The sequence below is a fragment of the Macrobrachium rosenbergii genome, chromosome 15, assembly GCF_040412425.1.
Source record: "Macrobrachium rosenbergii isolate ZJJX-2024 chromosome 15, ASM4041242v1, whole genome shotgun sequence".
Classification (NCBI taxonomy): Eukaryota; Metazoa; Arthropoda; class Malacostraca; order Decapoda; family Palaemonidae; genus Macrobrachium; species Macrobrachium rosenbergii.
The window spans coordinates 34,342,262-34,361,499 of NC_089755.1; the positions used below are offsets into that span (position 1 = coordinate 34,342,262).

The following is a 19,238-nucleotide window of genomic DNA, read 5'->3' on the forward strand; positions in this document are numbered from 1 at the left end:
TATTCCCAAAAGATTCCGATCTCGACATGCCTGCAGCAAATAAGGTTGGAAAACTAGGTGTTGCTCTCTCCAATAGGGAGCGGAATAGCGACGAAATCCTAACCTGGCTGATGTTGAGTAAGCTAACTCCCAATTTGAAGGACAAGTCTCAGAGACCACAGTTGGGGTAACAATATAGTATTAATATTTATAGACAGCAAGGTTCTATTAGTTTAAGGTTCTTTGATAGTTGTGGGGGGGGTGAAACTAGGATTAAGACCGAGTAGAATAAGTTTTGATGAATTATGGTGTTAGGTAAAGTTTCTGTTCTGTAGGTTAAGGTAATAAATAGGTTAAGGACAGTTTCATTTAGTAACCTCCAAATCTGTTCCCATCATACTGCACCAATTGTGTATTAAAAGAAAAAGCCCCTATGTATTTGTTTTCATTAAGATTCCATTGCTTGAATTTCACATTTGTCTGTATACATACAGTACAGTATGTAGTTTTTTTGGCTGCCTAGTGCTGTGAAGGGGCCCAAATTTTGTGTTTTTTTGTAAAGATTGTGGATTAGTTAGGTAATACAGTATTTACATTAGTATTTCTTGTAATCAACCAGTTTCTCTCTTGGGAAGCCCCAACAAGACCCCTTAATACCTGTTAAAACAATGGAAAATTGCAAACCATTTGCTCTCGAGAATCCCCACTTCCAACCAAAGCATATACTACACAGGAACCAAGGATAGCATTTTTATATATGAAACTAGAAAACTAGCCTTGAATCCAGCATTTTCTTGATGTCCACTTTTATTATAACTTATTATTGCTTCTGTTCAAGTATCCTTGTCAACTGTATTCTTGTACTATTCAACACGCATTCCTCTTATCTCAGTTTGAAAATAGCTCATCTGCTAGTCGAAACGTTCTCTTCAGTAATGAATGCTCTTGAATACTCCAAGCATTCATGCTCATCTTGCTTAGCAGGTATCATCTTGATTGTTTAGTTCCGAAGCATAAATTCATAATCCACCTGTATGAGGGAAATTTCATGCATTAAATTCAGAACCAGAAGACTCAAGAGTGCACAATGTTAGTGTAATTTATTAAAAAATGACATAATAAAATAAAGCTTTATATAAACTTACCCAGTAATTACATTGCTATTAGTTTCTTTTAACTGGCAGCTCAAAATTTTGAAATTGTGGGTGCGCTAGTTTATGGTTATACATTTATGCCCTTATGTCCAAATGAGGGGAGGTGGGCGGGCTCCAATTATGTAATTACTGGGTAAGTATATATAAAAACTTTATTACAATATAAAATGTCATTTTTATATAATAACTTGCAGTAATTACATGGCGGTTCCCACATTGGATGGAGTGGGATGTTGGACATATCACCCCAAAACATTATTAATAGTAATGAGTTTGAGAATAGAAGTTGCTAACCCAGTGAATCAATCTTGTTGAACCTTGTCTGATAAGAAGAGCTGCTACATGTAGATACTGCCTCTGGTTGCTCATCTTACCCAGTAGAGCGAGGCGGTAAAGCCTTGAGGGCCTACTACTGCAGTGGGTGCTTTTGTGGCGATGGACTAATTTCCAGGATAGCAAAAGCCGCAACTCTGCCCCTGCCCAAGGCACAGTACCACATAAAATAACCAGAGTAAATAGTCACCATAACCACTAAAAACTTAAAAACCAAACCCAACCATAAAAATCAAAGACTGGTGGGTACTCCAGGTACATAATGCACCCCAGGCTCCCAAAAACTCAACACCTTAGCAAGGCGAAAAGATTAAAGGAACGTTGCTCTACGTTTCTTCCCAACACCACTCCAGCCGCATGAAACGGACAAGGTACTGCACTGATCGTAAGTCGTCTCGATATCCCTAAATAATGCGATGCAAACACTGACTTGCACTTCCAAACATCACTTGCACAATTGGCGTAAGGGATAATTGAGCTTAAACGCCAAGACGAGCGACTGCACTTATCTCGTGGGGTTTACCTTGTAAAGAGAGAAGATCTTAGCTCATTATGGAATGTGCTTCTCGAAATCAGTTTCCTCAGAAAAAATGCCAGGGTATCTTAGACGGGTCTAGAGGATATTTCACAGAACACCAAAGGTTTCTTGAAGTACTACGAATGTCCTTCATTCCGTGAAGATAAAAAGAAACTGGACAGAGCTTGTTTCTTCCATGGATTCAATGGCGATTCATTCTTAGCCAGATAATCTGGAAAGGGGGCAAACTGCATTCCCCTGAGAAAATCCGATGTTTCTGTCTGTAAAAGCATGGATTTCACTGGATCTCTTGGCAGTGTGGCCAGGGCAACCAGAAAAAGTTTTCTCCTGGTTAGATCCTTAAAGAGATAGATTGCATGGGCTCAAAACATATGAACTGGAAAGCTACTTAGGAGTACCGTTTAAGTTCCAGGACAACAAAGGTTTTTCTTGGCTTTGTGGTACAAGACTAAGGTTGAGCAAATCCTGGTTGAGCGATAAGTCCCATTCCTTTATGGAAAAACTGAGCTAAGCGCATAGCTCTGCATCCTTTAATGGTAGAGGTGTTAAGTCCTTTTAGCGGAGTGTAGAGCAGAAGAAAGTCCGCTATTTTAAGCTACAGAGGTTTCAGATGAGGACACATTTTTCGTTCAACCAGGACCTGAAGATGGACCATTTTGCCTGGTAGACATTATCTGATGACTGTCTTCTACACTTTGCATCGGTAGTCTGCAGCTGCTCTTGAAAAGCCTCTTCTTGAAGCAGTTGCCTAACAGTTTGAACCCTGTTAGGGCCAGAGAAGACAGCTGTTTTGATGCGAACTGACGTATGAGTGAGGTTGGCTGTGGTGTTGCTTGTGGCAGCAGTCTCAGGAAGTCCTGCAAGAAGTTCCAGAAGATCTGGGAACCACTCTTTTGCTGGCCAGAAGGGCTATCAGATCATGGATAGCTTTTTGATGAGACCAGGAATTTGTTGATTTGCCTTACTAATCAGAATGGGGGGGAAAGGCATACAGATCTTTGTTGACCAATCCTGCAACAATGCATTGGTCGCCCATGCCAAGGGATCTGGAACTGGTGAGCAGAAGAGAGTGTAGTCAGTGATGGTCCTGGATGCCGTGAACAAAGCTAGAAAGAGTGGGTTCCTCCAGAGCCTTGATGTACGACAGACCATCGTGTTGTCTGAATGCACTGCTACTGTCTTTCCTAGCTATTTCTGAACCAGAAGCACTGTAGGCCCAGAAATATCGCCTGTTGTTCTTCATGTTAATGTGCCAGTTATGCTGTTCCTGGAACCAGGTTGGAGGCTTCTTTAATCCCAAAAGAGCTCTCAACCTAGGTTTAGCGCATCTGAAAAGAACTCTCCACTGATTGGTTCGAGAGTTTAGATGAAGAGATTCCACTTCTGACATTTTTTCTATTCCCTTTGGGAATTCCACCAAGGAAGATCCTCCCTGTCATTCCATCAAATATCGGAACACAAAGGAGTCCGTAGAAACTTTTTCCTGTTCCAGAAGGACCAATCCCCTTGGGCTACCAGTATGCCTCCCAGTCACTCCGTGCAGTGAGCTTTGAAGGTACATAGGCCAGAGAATCTAGATGAGGAGGAGAGCTTTATCCTCCATTGACACTGATGCCATTTCGCTGGAGCCACTGTACTTCACTACCAGACACTTGAGGTGGAGCCTGAAATTGACACCTTATAAGAAGAGGAACTCCTGAGTAGGCACTCTGGGCACTACTGAAGGTTTGGCGTCCTATTATGGGCACTCTGGTACTTAAGTGTTGTGTTTTGGCAAGGACAAAAAGACATACACTTATGTCCATACACTGGTCTCCAGCCCCCGAAAATTGGCTGATCCACCACTGACAGTTCAGTAACACCCAGAAAAGACAAGAGCTCTAATACCTCTGCAGCCTCTTAAAAATAAGGCATGGGCTACAATCGCCCTGAGAAGCTCACAGGAGAGCCGGAGAAGAGCTGATCAGAAAAATGCCCTTCAACGTTTATTCATTGGGAAAAACACCATAGCCCTTTTCACACCAGACTATCACTAGATTCCTTCCCTTCTACGGACGTCTTTCCCACGGCTGTCCGCTTCAACACCGGAGGACTAGCAGGTATGACTTGAGGGGCAGCTGATCCAGGTGCAAAACCCCATCAGACTTGATCTATGGATTTGACAGCATGCCTCCTCCCCAGGTGTAAAGTGGAGTCTGGCAGGGACCGGGTTTAGAGAGCTAAGGCCGGCATAGCCACCACTCTAAGGTCCATGTACATCCAGAAAGATGCCTTCCAGGCTGTCTGTCGATACCATGGGGACCAATAACAGGCTGACTGAGGGAGCAAATACCAGTGATGTGGTCTAAGCTGCCTCCCTTGGGCTTCCATGGCGTGCAGACGCTCTCCTCGTTATATGGGAGAATGACAGGGACCTTTGTCTAGGAGAATCGAGGGATGACAAGACACTCCTCCACTGCACGTCTTAGCCCACAAGGTTAACACCTGTTAACCTGAAACAAGACTGGCAATGGCAACGAGAAGGAAGCGAGGGCTGAGGCGTGGGAGCAAGTGGATAAAATGGCAGGAAGGTTAGTAGTAGGAAAGAGATGGCTCAGATGACTGCCAGGATCTAGTAACTGGTAGCTCCAGTGGGCAGCGCCCTCGTCATTCTGCAGCTGGCGGCTGTCGAGCCAATAGAAAAGATTCGTCTTGTCCGGAGAATAGGAGGGCATTTCGACTTCTGTCCCTCCAGACGTGCCACAATGTCCCTTTTGAAGTAAAAGGAGTCATTCACCAAAAGGTCCCTCTTCTTAAGAATTCTCAATTGGCGTACAGACTGGCTAAACTCCTGTGTACTATCGTGGAATGCCTCTTGTCAATGCACAGTCAAGACTCCCAAGAGATCCGCGACAAGCCCTTTGATCTAACTTGAGGTAACAAAGAACACACTAAGTTTTTCGCCAGAGCACCTTCTACTTCAGTCATGAAGCTCATCTTTTGTTGAACACCTCAAAATATTTTTAAGGTGCACAAGTTCCGAGGCCGAGAACAATTTTGGCTGAGGAGAAAGCTGATCTAGTAGAGTCGATAAGGCCGGAGAAGTCTAAGTCCGCTGTTGTCTGAGCTGTAGGGGGAGCCTTCTGAAGCAAACTAAGAATTATTATCCAGTTTGCTCTGAATCGGTCAACTGCAGGAGGAACAATGTCCAAAACGACAGTAAGAAGCAGTGGAGGAGTGGGCACCAATGGGAGCCAGTGACAAAACCTGTTGGTGAACGGGCGCCAGTGAGTGCTCAATCACAAAAGGGAGCTTGGGCGCTTCGATGCTAGTTGCTGGCCACTCGGGCGCTGACTGTAGAGACGAAGGTGCTGGGTGCGTAACTTCTGATGCAGTAGCTCCTTTATACGACGAAGAACGTCTCCATGCCAAAAGGTGCCTTGACACCAATTTACAATTGTCGTCAGAAGCAGCAGAAGAGAATTGTTCGGGGCTATCCCAAAGACTACACGATGGGTGCACTGAATCCTTGCCCTTCTTGCAAGGAACAGGGGACGAAACTTCAAACTCCACTGCGCGCTGCTTCAGCAGGTGTGACTTGTCCACTGCGCACTGCTTCAGCAGATGTGACTTGTCCGCATAGTGCCATGCACGTCTGGGACTCAAATCCTTGGAGCTGGAGGATATACAATGAGCGCTCACTTGAAGGCCTTTCCAACGGCCTTTGGTTGCAGTCTGGGATTCATCAACAGACTGAACCGAGGGGGCCACTGCTCGGGGGCAGACCCCATCGACCTCCCTTAGGTTGCCAGTTTGACTCCTCCCAGGTGGTGGGGAGTATGTCAGGGACCTTGGCCTAGGAGAATCAGCAGGCCAGACAGCCACCTCCTCCACTACCACTGCACTTGCACTGAGCGCCACGGGGCGCCTATTAACTAGAAGCGAGTGTCAATTTTCAACTCCAGACTGACAATGGTGTTGGGGTCAGAAACGTGAGAGCCAGATAAAGGAAAGGGTTGCAAAGGTGGAGGAGTTGGAATGGGATCGGAAGAAATTACAGGAGCAATTGCACCCAACTTAGTGGATGAATCCTGACTAGCTAAAGCTTTACGAGATTCCCTAGCCATAGCTTTCCTCTTCCTATCTCTAGCTAGTTTCTTGATATGTGCATCTAAAGTCTTCCACTTCTTTAATATCCCAGTCATTACACTCCCCTCACAAAGTAAAATTTACTGAACATGTTTGTCCCCACATGGAATACAAACTTGGTGTGCTAGTCGAAGATTCTTTAGTTAATCAGTATTGCAGCCTTTACTACAATACCTAATGCTAGCACTATCTAGTGTCAGACATCCTAGAAAATTCTAATACAAGTCCATAAAACGGCAGAGTCGTCAATCAATGATCAAAACTTGTTTAACATTATGTTAATTATGCAGGAGGCTACAAATTAAAACTTCACCAGTGAAGATAAGTCAAACAACCAGCAAAGTATAAATTCAAAATTCGAGCTGCTGCCAACCAGTCCTTCAACCACAGCTGGCAGAAACAAATTGAAGCTCTTTGCTATGTTGTACCTTCTCTTACACCCGAAAGTGGGCGGGGCATGTCGCTATAACCATAAACTAGCGGACCCGCAATTTCAAAATTTTGAGCTGCTGGTTAAAGTTACTTATATAAAATGCATCTTATTAAAGTACACATACTAACATCTCACTACTTTTAACAGATAAAAGTGCAATGTCAGAGAATTACTTGAGAATTTTCTTCAGGCATTAATCCACCACTCTGACAGTTTGGTTAAGTACTGTCCTGACCATTCAAGGATAGAGAAAAAAACACTGATTTCCAAGCATACTTGACATTTCTTTACTGAAACAACCACACCAAGTGATGGTTGAAAGGACAAAGTTTCCAATGCTCTTACTAATTTTTGTTTTAAAGTGATTTGATGTGTTCATCAGAAATTAAAAACTAAAGACTTACAAACTGAAATACCTCCAATAAGAAAGCAGCTAGCATTGAGAGGAAGCCTCTGACTAGTTGGTCATTATGAAACAACTGGACACTTAGTAACCAATATGATAAAAGTTGCAGGCCTAGTCAAAGTGCCGAAACTAGTAAATCCCATGAAAAACACAGATGGCTGACAAGGACTGTCACACATGAAAACAATAATAAAGATATGATTACTTGAATATCCAGTTTACTCCAAGATTACCATTTGATCTGTAAAAAAATGTCTGAGGTTGAGTTAACCAGCCAAGGATGACCTTTGTCGCAACAACTTAAAATTAGCAAAGGAACTTCAAGAGCCCCTCCATTATGAAGTAGTCAAAAGTTGAGATTAGGTCTAAACATATGATTCTCAGTTTTGTCTCTGTTTGATTTTAAAAGAATGTAGAAGTCGTCGAATTAACGAAAGAATATTTAGTTAACACACAACCACCTTTACAGGTTGCCCAGTTATGTCTTGAGCACAAAAGTGAGTTTAACAGTGAAATAGTGATCGTAAAATCGGGGAAAACTTTGAGAAAGTCGAATGACATTGGGTACTACGCCAGCTATCAACTACGAAAAAGCTGGACGTATTGAGAGAAAATGGTAGGCGAAGACAGAAAATGACATGAGATTCTGGATTAATCAAATTATTTCCATTGGGATTAGAGAACTAGAGCAGCGCTCACCTAGAAAAGGTGGTGGGAATGTACTGACCCAGTATACTTTGAAGATCAAAATGACTGGATGTAACTACAACTTCAAAGAAATAACGACACTCAGTTATATCACAGAGTGGATAATTTGGATCTGGACATCATTGAATGCACCAAAGCAAAAGCAGCATGGGAAATTTTGAGTGACATCCACACACAAATGGATACAATCCAAATAGTTTATGTGCTGGAAAAACTGTAGATGCAGAAAAACCGAAAAAACGTCTATGAGGGACTAATAGCCTCTATAATTAGACTGACCAGTGTAAATGTAGCTCTAATGAGAAGTAGCTAAATTTGGAGACTCAAATTGTAGGATTTTTGTGCTTCAAAATAGGTAAATTAAGTGAAAATATTCCCAAGTATCAAATTTTGCTGAAGTCACAGTTCTCAAAAACTGAAGATCTATATACTAAAAATGTAAAGTCAATACTTATATATTAAAAATGTAAAGTCAATACTGCTTTTTGAGGAGAGGCAAAATAAACTTGAGGCAAGAAAAGAAGAGGAATCTTCAGTCCATAAAACAAGCTTCAGAAGAGATTCCATTAAACATGGAAATTCAAGAACAAATTACAGAAAAGAAGATGGCACAAGAAGCTCCAGGAAAGAAGACAAACGATTTGTCTGGGTGTTTGTAACAACTTTATAACATAGCAAGAAACTGTCCAAAATTTGAAGAAAGAAAAGGAAGAAAGAAGAGACATGGAAGAAAAAAATACAAGACTGAAGACAAAACAAAAGCAGCAAGAAGAAATTACCAAGGAACAAAAGCAACACTGCGACAGTGACGAAAACAATGAAAGTGAATCCAAAGAGCAGCAGCTAACAGCAAAAGTTGCCAAAACCAAAATAAATACACGGGTAACTGTTGCTGTAATTGAAAATGAAAATTTAAATACAAAAAGTGAATGCAAATATGAACAAGTCATCAGTGAAAGAAGAAAATTCCAAACTAATAAGGAACTTGGATTCTGGTGCTAGTGATCACATGACACCTTATCAAGACATTACTTGTTGATTTTGACTGTAGCATCACAGGTAAAGTGGGGTGATGGAAGGAAGTCTTCAGTCCTGGGTAGAGAAAGATTATGAAAATGAAAGACCAGTATGGTGGATATGAGTTAACCTTAAAATAAGCGTACTATGCTCCAAACCTAGGTCAAAACTTGATCTGAAAGATGATGCGAAGAAAAGGGTTTTAAGCTAGTTACAAAGGTTTTAAACAAGTGAAAGATGAGAAAGAAGTATTTCTGGAAGGATACTGGAATGAAGCAGCAAAGATGTATCAATGCAAAGCCAAGTAAATTTTGCAATGAAAATCACAGTGAACAGAGCAACAGTAAATTTGTGGCACAGATGATTTGGAAATGTACTAGCCTTGCCCAGAGTTTGTGAAGCAAAGGGAAAACTTGAAGACTGCACCACATGCATGTAAGTTAAGTCCAAAAAGAAGACAATGCCTGAAAGTGATTCAAGGAGTAGTGGAGTGCTAGAAATAGTACAGTGATGTTTGTCAGATTCCTGAACCATCATCGACTGGAAGTGGAAGCCAATATTTTGCCACTTTTTTGGACGACCAATCAAGGTACAGTGAAAATGCTATAATGAAGAAAAGTGAAACAATGGAGAAGTTCAAGTACTGTACATGGCCAGGGTAGAGAGAAAACACAACAGACTTTTACAACCCCTCCATACTGATAATGGGTGTATGTCAGCAAGGAATTCTCGCTTTTCTTACAGAGAAGGGAATAGAGTGACAGCTGACAATCCCGTAAGCACCTCAGCAAAATGGAAGAGCCGAACAAGAGTTTATTGGCCATAGCAAGATGCATGATGATATAGTCTGGAGTACCACAAAAATTCTGGACTGACACCATGTATATTACATCAAGAACAGAACATTGTCAACAGCCATAAACAAGATTCTATTTGTGCTGTGGAAAGGGAGAAACTTCGAACGTGACGACCTGAAATTGATCAAAGTGTTTGGCTGTGAAGCTTGGGCTAAGCTGAGGGAGACTCCAAAGCTACAAGTTTGTGCAGGAAGATACATCTACATGGGAGTGTGTCCAAACCAAAAGGGATACAAGTAGTGGAGCATCAACAAACACATCATGATCAATGCCATTAAAGTTGACTTCAAATAAGAGATTTACCCTTTCAAGATCAAGGAACCAGCTGTGAAAACCACAACCAAGAAGCAAACAGCAACGCTCTCTCCATCCAACTTAACACCAACAACACCGATTGGGAGAAACCAACAATAGAAATGGAAAACAATCAAGAAAACCAAGGCATTCCTGAAAACCAGGAAAACAAACAAGAAAATCAAGAAGAAATTCCTGAAAACCAAGAAAGTCAAGAAAATCATCTAGAGAACCAAGATGCAGGACCCAATTTGAGGTCTCAAAGGATGAAGAAACCAAAGAAGTGCCAATGTTGCAAGGTCAAGACAGATCTCCAGCAATTGCCAAAAGATTCATTGACTGTTGAAGAAGCACTCAACTGTCCCAACAAAGACAAGTGGGAAGCTGCCATGCTGCAAGAAACTAAAAGATTAGAAAGCATGGACACCTGGAAAATAGTGCCAAGACCAACAGGACAAAGTGATTTATTGCAAGTGGGTATTCAAAAGAAAATACAACAAACTTGGTGAGGTAATGATACACAAAGCAAGACTAGTGGCCAGAAGGTTCTACCTTACACCTGGTGTGGACTATCTATGCCCCTGTAGTGAGAAAATCAAGCCTTAAACTGCTATTGGCCTTAGCTGCTGAAAATTCATGGTCTGCTGAACAGCTTGAGGTAAATTCAGCCTACCTCTACAGTGGACTTAAGGAAATCATATTTATGGAGCAACCAAAGGGATGTGAATTTGCAAACATGGAACAACCAAAGGGATGTGAAGTTGCAAACAGAAAATATTTTGTTTGTGAAGTGGAGAAAAGTATCTATGGCTTGTCTCAAAGCGGTAGAAATTGGAATAAAAAGCTGAATGAGAAGCTGACAAAAATGGGCATGATTAGATCAGACTTATTGGAGTTCATGCACAAATAAGTATACCTTAGTTTAACCAGACCACTGAGCTGATTAACAGCTCTCCTAGGGCTGGCCCGAAGGATTACACTTAATTTACGTTGCTAAGAACCAATTGGTTACCTAGCAACGGGACCTACAGTTTATTGTGGAATCCGAACCACATTATACCAAGAAATTAATTTCTATCACCAGAAGTAAATTCCTCTAATTCTTCATTGGCCAGCCGGAGACGCGAACTCGGGTCTAGCAGTGTGCTAGCCGAAAACTCTACCGACTCGTCCAACAAGGAACTAGTTCATGTACAGTAGATGATTTTGTTGTAAATTCAGATGATGTGACTCATTACAAGAAAGGAATTTAAGAATTATTAATCAATCCTCATTCACCAGAAATCCTCATTCACCAAACAAATCCTCATTCACCAGCGAATCCTCATTCACCAGACAAATCCTCATTCACCAGGCAAATCCTCATTCACCAGGCAAATCCTCATTCACCAGGCAAATCCTCATTCACCAGAAACTACAAATCAAAATCTTTCTGAATCAAAAGGGTTGTTAACTTCATTAGCCCTAAATTTTAGACAAGTCCCAGAAGGTGAAAAATGTAGGGCAACAGAATACAGAGGAATAGCTGGTAGCTTGTTACACCTAGTAAACTGCACTAGGCCTGACATTGCTTTTGCCACCATGCTAGAAAAATCAAGAACCTCAAACAAGATTTGAAGAATGCAAAACATCTGCTAAGATATCTCAAAACACCAAGATTTAGCTATTTGCTCCAGAAAATTCAAGAAAACCTAACAGCATGGGTGGATACAGACTATGTAAATGACCATGGAAGAAAACCCATCATTGGATTTGTAATAATTCTAGCAGGCGGACCAATATCATGGGCAAGCAGGAGAGTTTAACTATACTCTTAACAAATGAAGCAGAGTACGTAGCACTTTGTGAAGCAACAATAGTTTATTTTAGAAAGCTGCTTTGGGAACTCTGATTCAAGAATTTTGTCAACAAACCAACAGAAATATATGGTGACAATCAGGGTGCCATAGCTTTAGAAAATGACACTCATTGCTCTGAGAGATCAAGTACACTGACACCCAAAAGCACTTTGTAGGAGAACAAATCAACCTGAGAAAAATCACCAAGTACGTTCCATCAAAGAAGAATTTGGCTATATCCTTACCAAGATTATATGCACAGAGTGGACCCAAGAAGTAATCACTAAATTAGACACTGTCTGCTGTAAAAGTGCCATTGATTAGACAATACCTGACTTGTCACTTATACAAAATAATGGTTATATTACTGTCAAATTTGCAAATTTATATTTGCCACTTATTTTTGCACTGTCAAATTTGCAAGTTTATATTTGCCACTTGTTTTTGCAATGTTAATTTGTAGTATACTTATTCTATTACTGATACTCATTGTTTGCATATTATACCCATCATTATTTACTACTGTAGTTTTAAGTGCAACTATAAACTATAAATCCTTTTATTACAGCACAGTATTCTCTCTCATATTTGTGTACTTACATGTTATTTTATGTACTTAAATATTTGCATTTACTTAGAATATGTTCTGTTGTAAATTGTCCTTATCTGATGTTTAACCAAATACTATTGCAGCACTGTATCCTCTCATGTTTCTGTGTTCTTACATTTCATCTGATATACTGTACTTAAATGTTTGTATGCACTTGATTAGAATATTTTGTATGTCAGAGAAAAATATTTTTTTTAAATAACTTTTTTCTTCTTTACTCAAGTTAGAACAAAACTGTTCATCAAGGAGAGGTGTTAAAACAGTTGAAACAAATGATTTGCAGTTTTGTCTCTTATAATTTGCTTAATTTTAAATTTACGCCTGGCATCAGCGAACGAGACCAAAGTTATTGCATGCCAGAATATAAACCCGCCCGAGTTAGCAAACACTGTACAGTAGACTGTAGTTAGCTGGACATTAAAATGCACAAAGCGAAGATGTGTTTTTAGTACTCCAACTCACGAAGCAAAGAAAGGTAGAATACAGAAGTCCAACTAACAAAGAATATCACACCAACACATATCCGCTTTAAAAGTAATAATGCCTACCCTGACAAAATTGTCAGTACAGGTTTTCATACTTATGGCCATTTTCACCAAAAGAGACACTGCAGAGGAGCTAAGGATAGTTTATCTTCATAAAACTAGAAAATTTTGAATAGATGCACTGCCCCAGTTCCCTTGCATATGTGTTTAGTTCATTTGTTTTAGTTTGCTACTGAATTGTAGTCTGTAGTAGTTCATACTATATGTGTGTTAAATGCTTGACTTTTAATCTATTCTCATTTAAAGAACATACATTTTTAACATGTATTCCTCTTATCAGTGTTGGACAATGGATCACCAGCGAGATGAAACATCACTGAGAATTAATATTGTGGATATTCTACAGCAGTCACGTTCATTTTGCCCGTCAGGTAACCGTACCTCACTTATTAATTTTCGAAGCAGAACTAGCCGAAAGCAGGTAACAACTACTTGCTTTTCAAGTTCATAATCCACCTGTAAAAAGCAAAATTCCATGCAATAGGATTCACCACCAGAGGGCTCCACAACAAAATGTTACAGTACATTACAGCTCAAAAATGCATCTATTAAAGTACAAATGCTGACTTCTTACTACATTATTTCTACATTTGAAAGCAATGTTTGAGAGAACTACCATAGTCAACTTTCTTAAGCATACAATTCATCACTTATGTTCTCTTAGATATAGACCAACCCGGAATTATGGGACAAAGCACTCAGATTTCCCAACAAATGACATCTTTCATTAAGCACACTTCCTAATACTTCATCTCATTTGCTGCACTAAAACAAGCACAGAGAACCACACTTCCCTTACTGAATCAATTAAACCGAGTGGTATCTTAAAGAGACAGAAGTCCCATGCCAAGGTTATTTTTTTTTCTTCAAAGAGCTTTGCCATGTTCATAAGAAGTTAAAAATAAAAAACATCAAAATACCTGTATCTATTTAAACAAGAAAGCAGCTAGCACGACGAGGAGGCCTCTAACTAGACATTAAGAAAAGCTTGGACAAAAGCAACCATTATGACATAATATGCAAGTGCAACCTAACTACTGATACTAGTACATCCCATGAAACTTGGCAGGTGATGGCTGACAATGACTGTCAAACGAAAACACTAACAAGAAATTATTACCTGAATATTCAGTTAGAGGACTCTGTTCAAAGGAAAACCAATACAACTGGACAACTTCAGTGATCATATTAAATGCCCTGATACTGTATGAGCCCTCTTAATTTGTATTATGTTACCCTAATAAACAAATAAGAGGGTGCTTGAACAAAACCAGCTGTACCTTAATGCGCACACTTCTAACAAAGTGGACGTAGGTCTTGAGAGAAGGCAACCCTTAAGACCATAGCCGTGAAGTGGGTTTAACATGTTTTGTTTGATTGTGTAGGCCCTCTTAACATATAACTAAAACCAGGGACGGTATACTGTACCTTGATATTGGGTAAAAAGCCTACCCTGACAAAGAAATGGCACTGAAGATTTGCATACTGAAGGCCATCAATGAATTGTCAAAGCCTTGAACTAGGCACGTCCTCCTCTCCATAACCAACACTGATCTGTGGGGGAAAAAATGAGCTTATATAGTGGAAATATTAAAAAACTCAGTCTGGTACAAGTGACTGTTTCAAGTTATAGCCTACTTGAGCAAATAATGTACAGTATATTAAAAGGATATTTTAGAAAATTATAGCAATTTTTTCTCCCGATACTGTTAAAAAAAAAAAAAGTAACCTGCGTAAGGTCTACTTGAAAGGCTTGACCAGAACTGGACTCTTCAAATATTCCACAAATCAAAAGTTTGTGGTAATGCAATATCCACTCTACATTGTTATGTCCAGTCTGAATAGGTTATGAAGCTGAAGGGGATCCTGATGTCCTTGAGGCCTGATAAAATTTCTTTACCTAAAAGGTCATTCAATATGCTTCTAGAATAGTGTTCAGAAAAGACTGTCAGCAACATCATTCACGAACATTCAACATTAACCCTTTGGAAGTCATAAATAGTAAAAAAAACTGTAGCTAAAAAAGTCAAACTGACATAACTTGAGGTTGGAACAGTAGTCACGGCCAGATGTAAACTTTTATTGGATTACCATGTAGGAAAAAATGAGATTATCTTCCAGGATGGATGACCTGTTACAGTAATACTGTCATGAACTTGGGTGGGCAGAGGCACCACCAACAGAAGACCCAGTAAGGTCTTTTTTTCTACTGTCAGACTGTACAGTATAGGCAACACTATCTGGACATTCACAGACTTAACTGTCATCTGCCTTAACCCATTAATGATCATCTCATCTGGCTGCTTGCATAAACTTCACCCATACTGGGAAGGTTATTTTTTCACCATCTTCATTATCCTGACCCAAGAGAAATGATCAACACTTGTTCAACAAAAACCAATGCAGATGGGAATGCTCTTAAATAAGACAGAACCAGTATCAAACAATCCAATGGCAAATTTAAGCCCAGTTTGCTTAATGTCGTTGGATCTCACTTGTTCTAATCTATGACTACTAAAATGTGGATCATACCAAGAAGGAAAATAATCTTAATACAATGACCAAAATCCTGGCTAGCACTTAGTCATCACTTGACAATTCAAAAACTGGTGTGTCTACACTAAAGAGGAGAAAGTCTCTCACGGCATTAGTATGTAGTACTCTTCATTCTCGAAGAGGTTAAGAAGAGTGGGGGCCATTCTTTAGCATGGATGCTACAGAAATCAGAGCATAGTATACAAGAACGAGTCAAATTTTCCAACTTCACTGAAACAATCACTTTAATGGCAGCCATATCTACATGTCTCCCAGAAGAAAGGAAGCTCCCAATCATAATCTTAAGCTAGATTCAAAGGAAGAAAGATCCAGTGGAGAAACCACTTCAAGACCTAATTATGAAGAAAGGCAAGCAACAGAAGGAAGAGTGGCTGGTTAGAGATGGAACCAGGGACAGCAGGAGTCAAAACTCGTGTACTACTGTAGTTGCAGGGGTAAGGAGAAATACTCAAACAAATAACTTCACCAATCCACAATGGCAGGCTTCAATATACAGCATACTACACACATCAAAGATCAAAGTGATAAATTCAGCAGTTGCCAGCTAAGGTCTGTCTAAGCTATTTCTCCCACAATGTCTATAAACACAAACAGGGCACATCCTCTGCTGTATCATTTTGAACACTGACAAAGGTTGCAAATAATTCCACATGCAACACAATACTGAAATACTTGACGTAAAAATATCATTTAACTAGATAGCTATGCCACACTACAGCATAAAGGTCCTTAAAAAAAATGCCGGAAAAAAGAGGCTTGGAAACATTAAGGTTAAGGCCAACCACAAAAGAAATAAGTATGGAAACCACAAAATGGACAACAGATAAAGATGTCACTAATCTTTGGGAAACTAAAGCAATTCTGTATAGAAACAAATGGGCAGTTCACACAACCCCATTACAATTCACCCTGAAATCATTACTTTCTTCTAGTACTCATAGTCTGGCCTTTGAAAAACAAACATTATGATGTACTGCCCCCTTGCTCTTTAAACTGTTTGTAATTTCAAACTCAAAAAGGAGCTGGATAACTTGAAAGGGAAATAAAATCCATGTACGGTAATTTTGTACAATACACAGACTGTATACCTAACATTACCTCAACTATCAGGAACTGCTGTATATTCTGATCATGACAAATTACCTTGGTTACAGGATAACTATTTTTGCCAGCATTCACACTGCTCACCAAATAATTTTGAAATGCCAAAAATGTATGAAGTTCCCATCAACCAATTACTAGCATGACATCAATTTTATCAGAATTACCATTATAAGAATGGAAGCCATGGGCCACAGTGTTCCTAATTTTCATCATGTTAGATGGGTGTAGGTCACAGGTGGATTGTTCAAACAAGAGCATAGGCCTCTGCTTCAATCTCAATCAAAACCATCCTTTTGGGAGTTCCAGGCAGGGGATGGTGCCCTAAGATAGGTTAGGTTGGGGTTTAGTTGAAATGCGTCTTTGATCTAGATACTTTTAAGACGGCTGAGCTATCACTTCTGGGGTGGGGAGGGGAGGTCAGGTATGACATCCTAGATTAGGTTAAAGGAAGGTTACATTTATATACAGTATGTCCCTGATGAAATGTCTAAAAATAATTTCACTTTAACCAAGATGAAAGCCAAGGCCAGTTCACAAGTTTAAACAATCTGGAGTAAGCTTCCATAGCACAGTAACTGGTCTGTGTGTTCCTTGTTTTACATCGGTGAACCAGTATCATTTGGGGCTTTTCACTAGGCTATACTTCCATTTCAGGATTAGCTCAAAATTTCCTCTCCAAAGACAAACTTAAAAAACTAACAACTGTTTTCTTCACACACCTGTCTGCCAGCCTTCTTCACCACTGGAAGTCCAATACCATACTAAATTTTCAATACCCCATCAGACTATTTGTGCCAATGTAAAACAACCTAAGGTTGCTGGAGAGAAAAACAACCTTTTTTTTAAGCGTGTTGTTAAAAGAAAACCAAACAAACTTCTACTGCATAGTTATTCCTTGCCTTAGGTAATTTCAAGTTATGTTACATTCAACTGTATGAAAATTTTCTTTCAATATGGGAAAAGAAATCAGTTTACAAAATTTTACATCATTCAGCAATGTTATTACCACCGTTATTGGTGGTTCACAGGGTGCTTAGGATCGTTTCCTGGTGAATGGTCTTGGTCTTGGGTATTCTGTACAGGAGTATCAAATAAAGGGTATTTTTGCTAAAAAGACAGCTTAACCGTAGGCTACCGAATGCTTTTTGCATTTTACATGACAGTAGGCCTATTAGCTGACATCAGGTGTTTACAGGGGTCTGGGCCAGGTTTTAAGGCTCTTATAATTATATGACTAAAGTATTCAACTTTAATCATATGTTTCAGAACCAATCAGACATTATGCAAGGTGTACCATGGTAATTTCGCGTTTTGATTTGACCCATAACATCTGCTTCGCTGGGACAACGAAAAACACTGATCTGTCATTTTGCTAAGAAACATGTCATCCAAAAAGGACTGACTTGCTTCCATTTCAGTAAGCAAGAAATTAAGAATTTCCGATTTACTAACTTACCTTTCCTAAGGCATCATGTCCTGGCCTAGCCAAGGAGGATTTGGTCCCCTGGATCCAATAACCACAGCGCAGCTTGTTTAAACAAAGATTTCAACTCAAGTGCATCCTCCGCTAACAATCTAGGAAGCTGCACCCTTACTTGCATTCTACATTATTTTGTCCATTGCAGGACTGCATCAACAGGTAAAGATGTTGCACACCATTTACATACCTTTGGCCTCTAACATCTAAATGGCCGTCACAAGATTAAAGTGGTTTACGGCAAAAACATTCACTGCATTCATTTAATGCCTAAATGAGCAGGGTTCCAACAATTGACACCAGCTACCATGGTACACTAATCTTCAATTCTAAAGATTGCAATTCGTTGCTGCTTCCTTCTGAATACCTTAAAAGGCCGGCCAAATCACTGGAACTTACTCCGCCATACCTTATGCAAAAGCAAGGCCAACTTACACTGTGTACCGGCTAACCTGAAATCAGTAACCTGTTGATAGTAAATTTACACATGGGTATGCAAAACACAAACGGTTTACTTGGCTACCGGTACACTATTTTCTCCATCTAACTACACCTAAAATAGGTTACCATAAACAGTCCTTATCCAAAAACAGAAAAACGTTTACCTTAATATAATTCTGCTGAAAACTCTACCCAACAAAAAAATTTGCACCAAGGAAAGACACCAAATATCAAAACTGAGGATACCTAATCTCGAGCAGCCGCATACAAAACCTGTGAAATGTGAATATTCTTCCATCGGGTGACATGGACCGTGGACGATGGGCCTAGAATTCCAAGGATAATGGAGTCAATAAAATGCCATAAGGGACGGACTAGTATTGAAGAAAACGAGCATCTCTAAATCCAGAATCCTTGAACGAAAATTATTAACTTCAAATTCCAACCCATGGAAGACAGATTTCTCAGAACAGTAAATGTTCTCTTCCTGTGAAATAATTCCACAGGTGTTAACTTCAAATCTAATATAAACAGTTAGATTTGTTCAACATTTATCGTTTCTTTATTGTGTGCTAACGTTATAAGCTTAATATTTTTTTGTTTTAATCGAGCTACAAAATGCAACTGTAACAATTACATTTGCTTCCCAAATTAAGGAGTAAACTTCTGAAAGTTGAATGTCTTGTAATACATTACTATTTGCCATCACTTGAAACATTAGACTTTTGAAATATAAAATTATGTTTATCATCGAAAATTTGTCACTTAAGCATCTTTAACTCAGTCTTTCACTTGGGAAAACCATATCTTTCTATCTCGA

General features: G+C 39.6%; 1 long non-coding RNA gene across 3 annotated transcripts; it reads right to left on the bottom strand.

Moving 5' to 3' along the window:
- Positions 1 to 373: 373 nt before the first annotated feature.
- On the bottom strand, positions 374 to 18,720 carry LOC136846538 (uncharacterized). Of its 3 annotated transcripts, none has more exons than XR_010855436.1 (4): positions 18,583 to 18,720; positions 14,293 to 14,394; positions 13,094 to 13,296; positions 374 to 1,009 (listed from the first exon to the last, which is right to left on the bottom strand). It is a non-coding gene; the product is annotated as an uncharacterized lncRNA (long non-coding RNA). The 3 variants fall into 3 exon arrangements; XR_010855435.1 differs by having other exon boundaries at positions 14,269 to 14,394; XR_010855434.1 differs by lacking the exon at positions 13,094 to 13,296.
- Between the last annotated feature and the right edge of the window lie 518 nt (positions 18,721 to 19,238).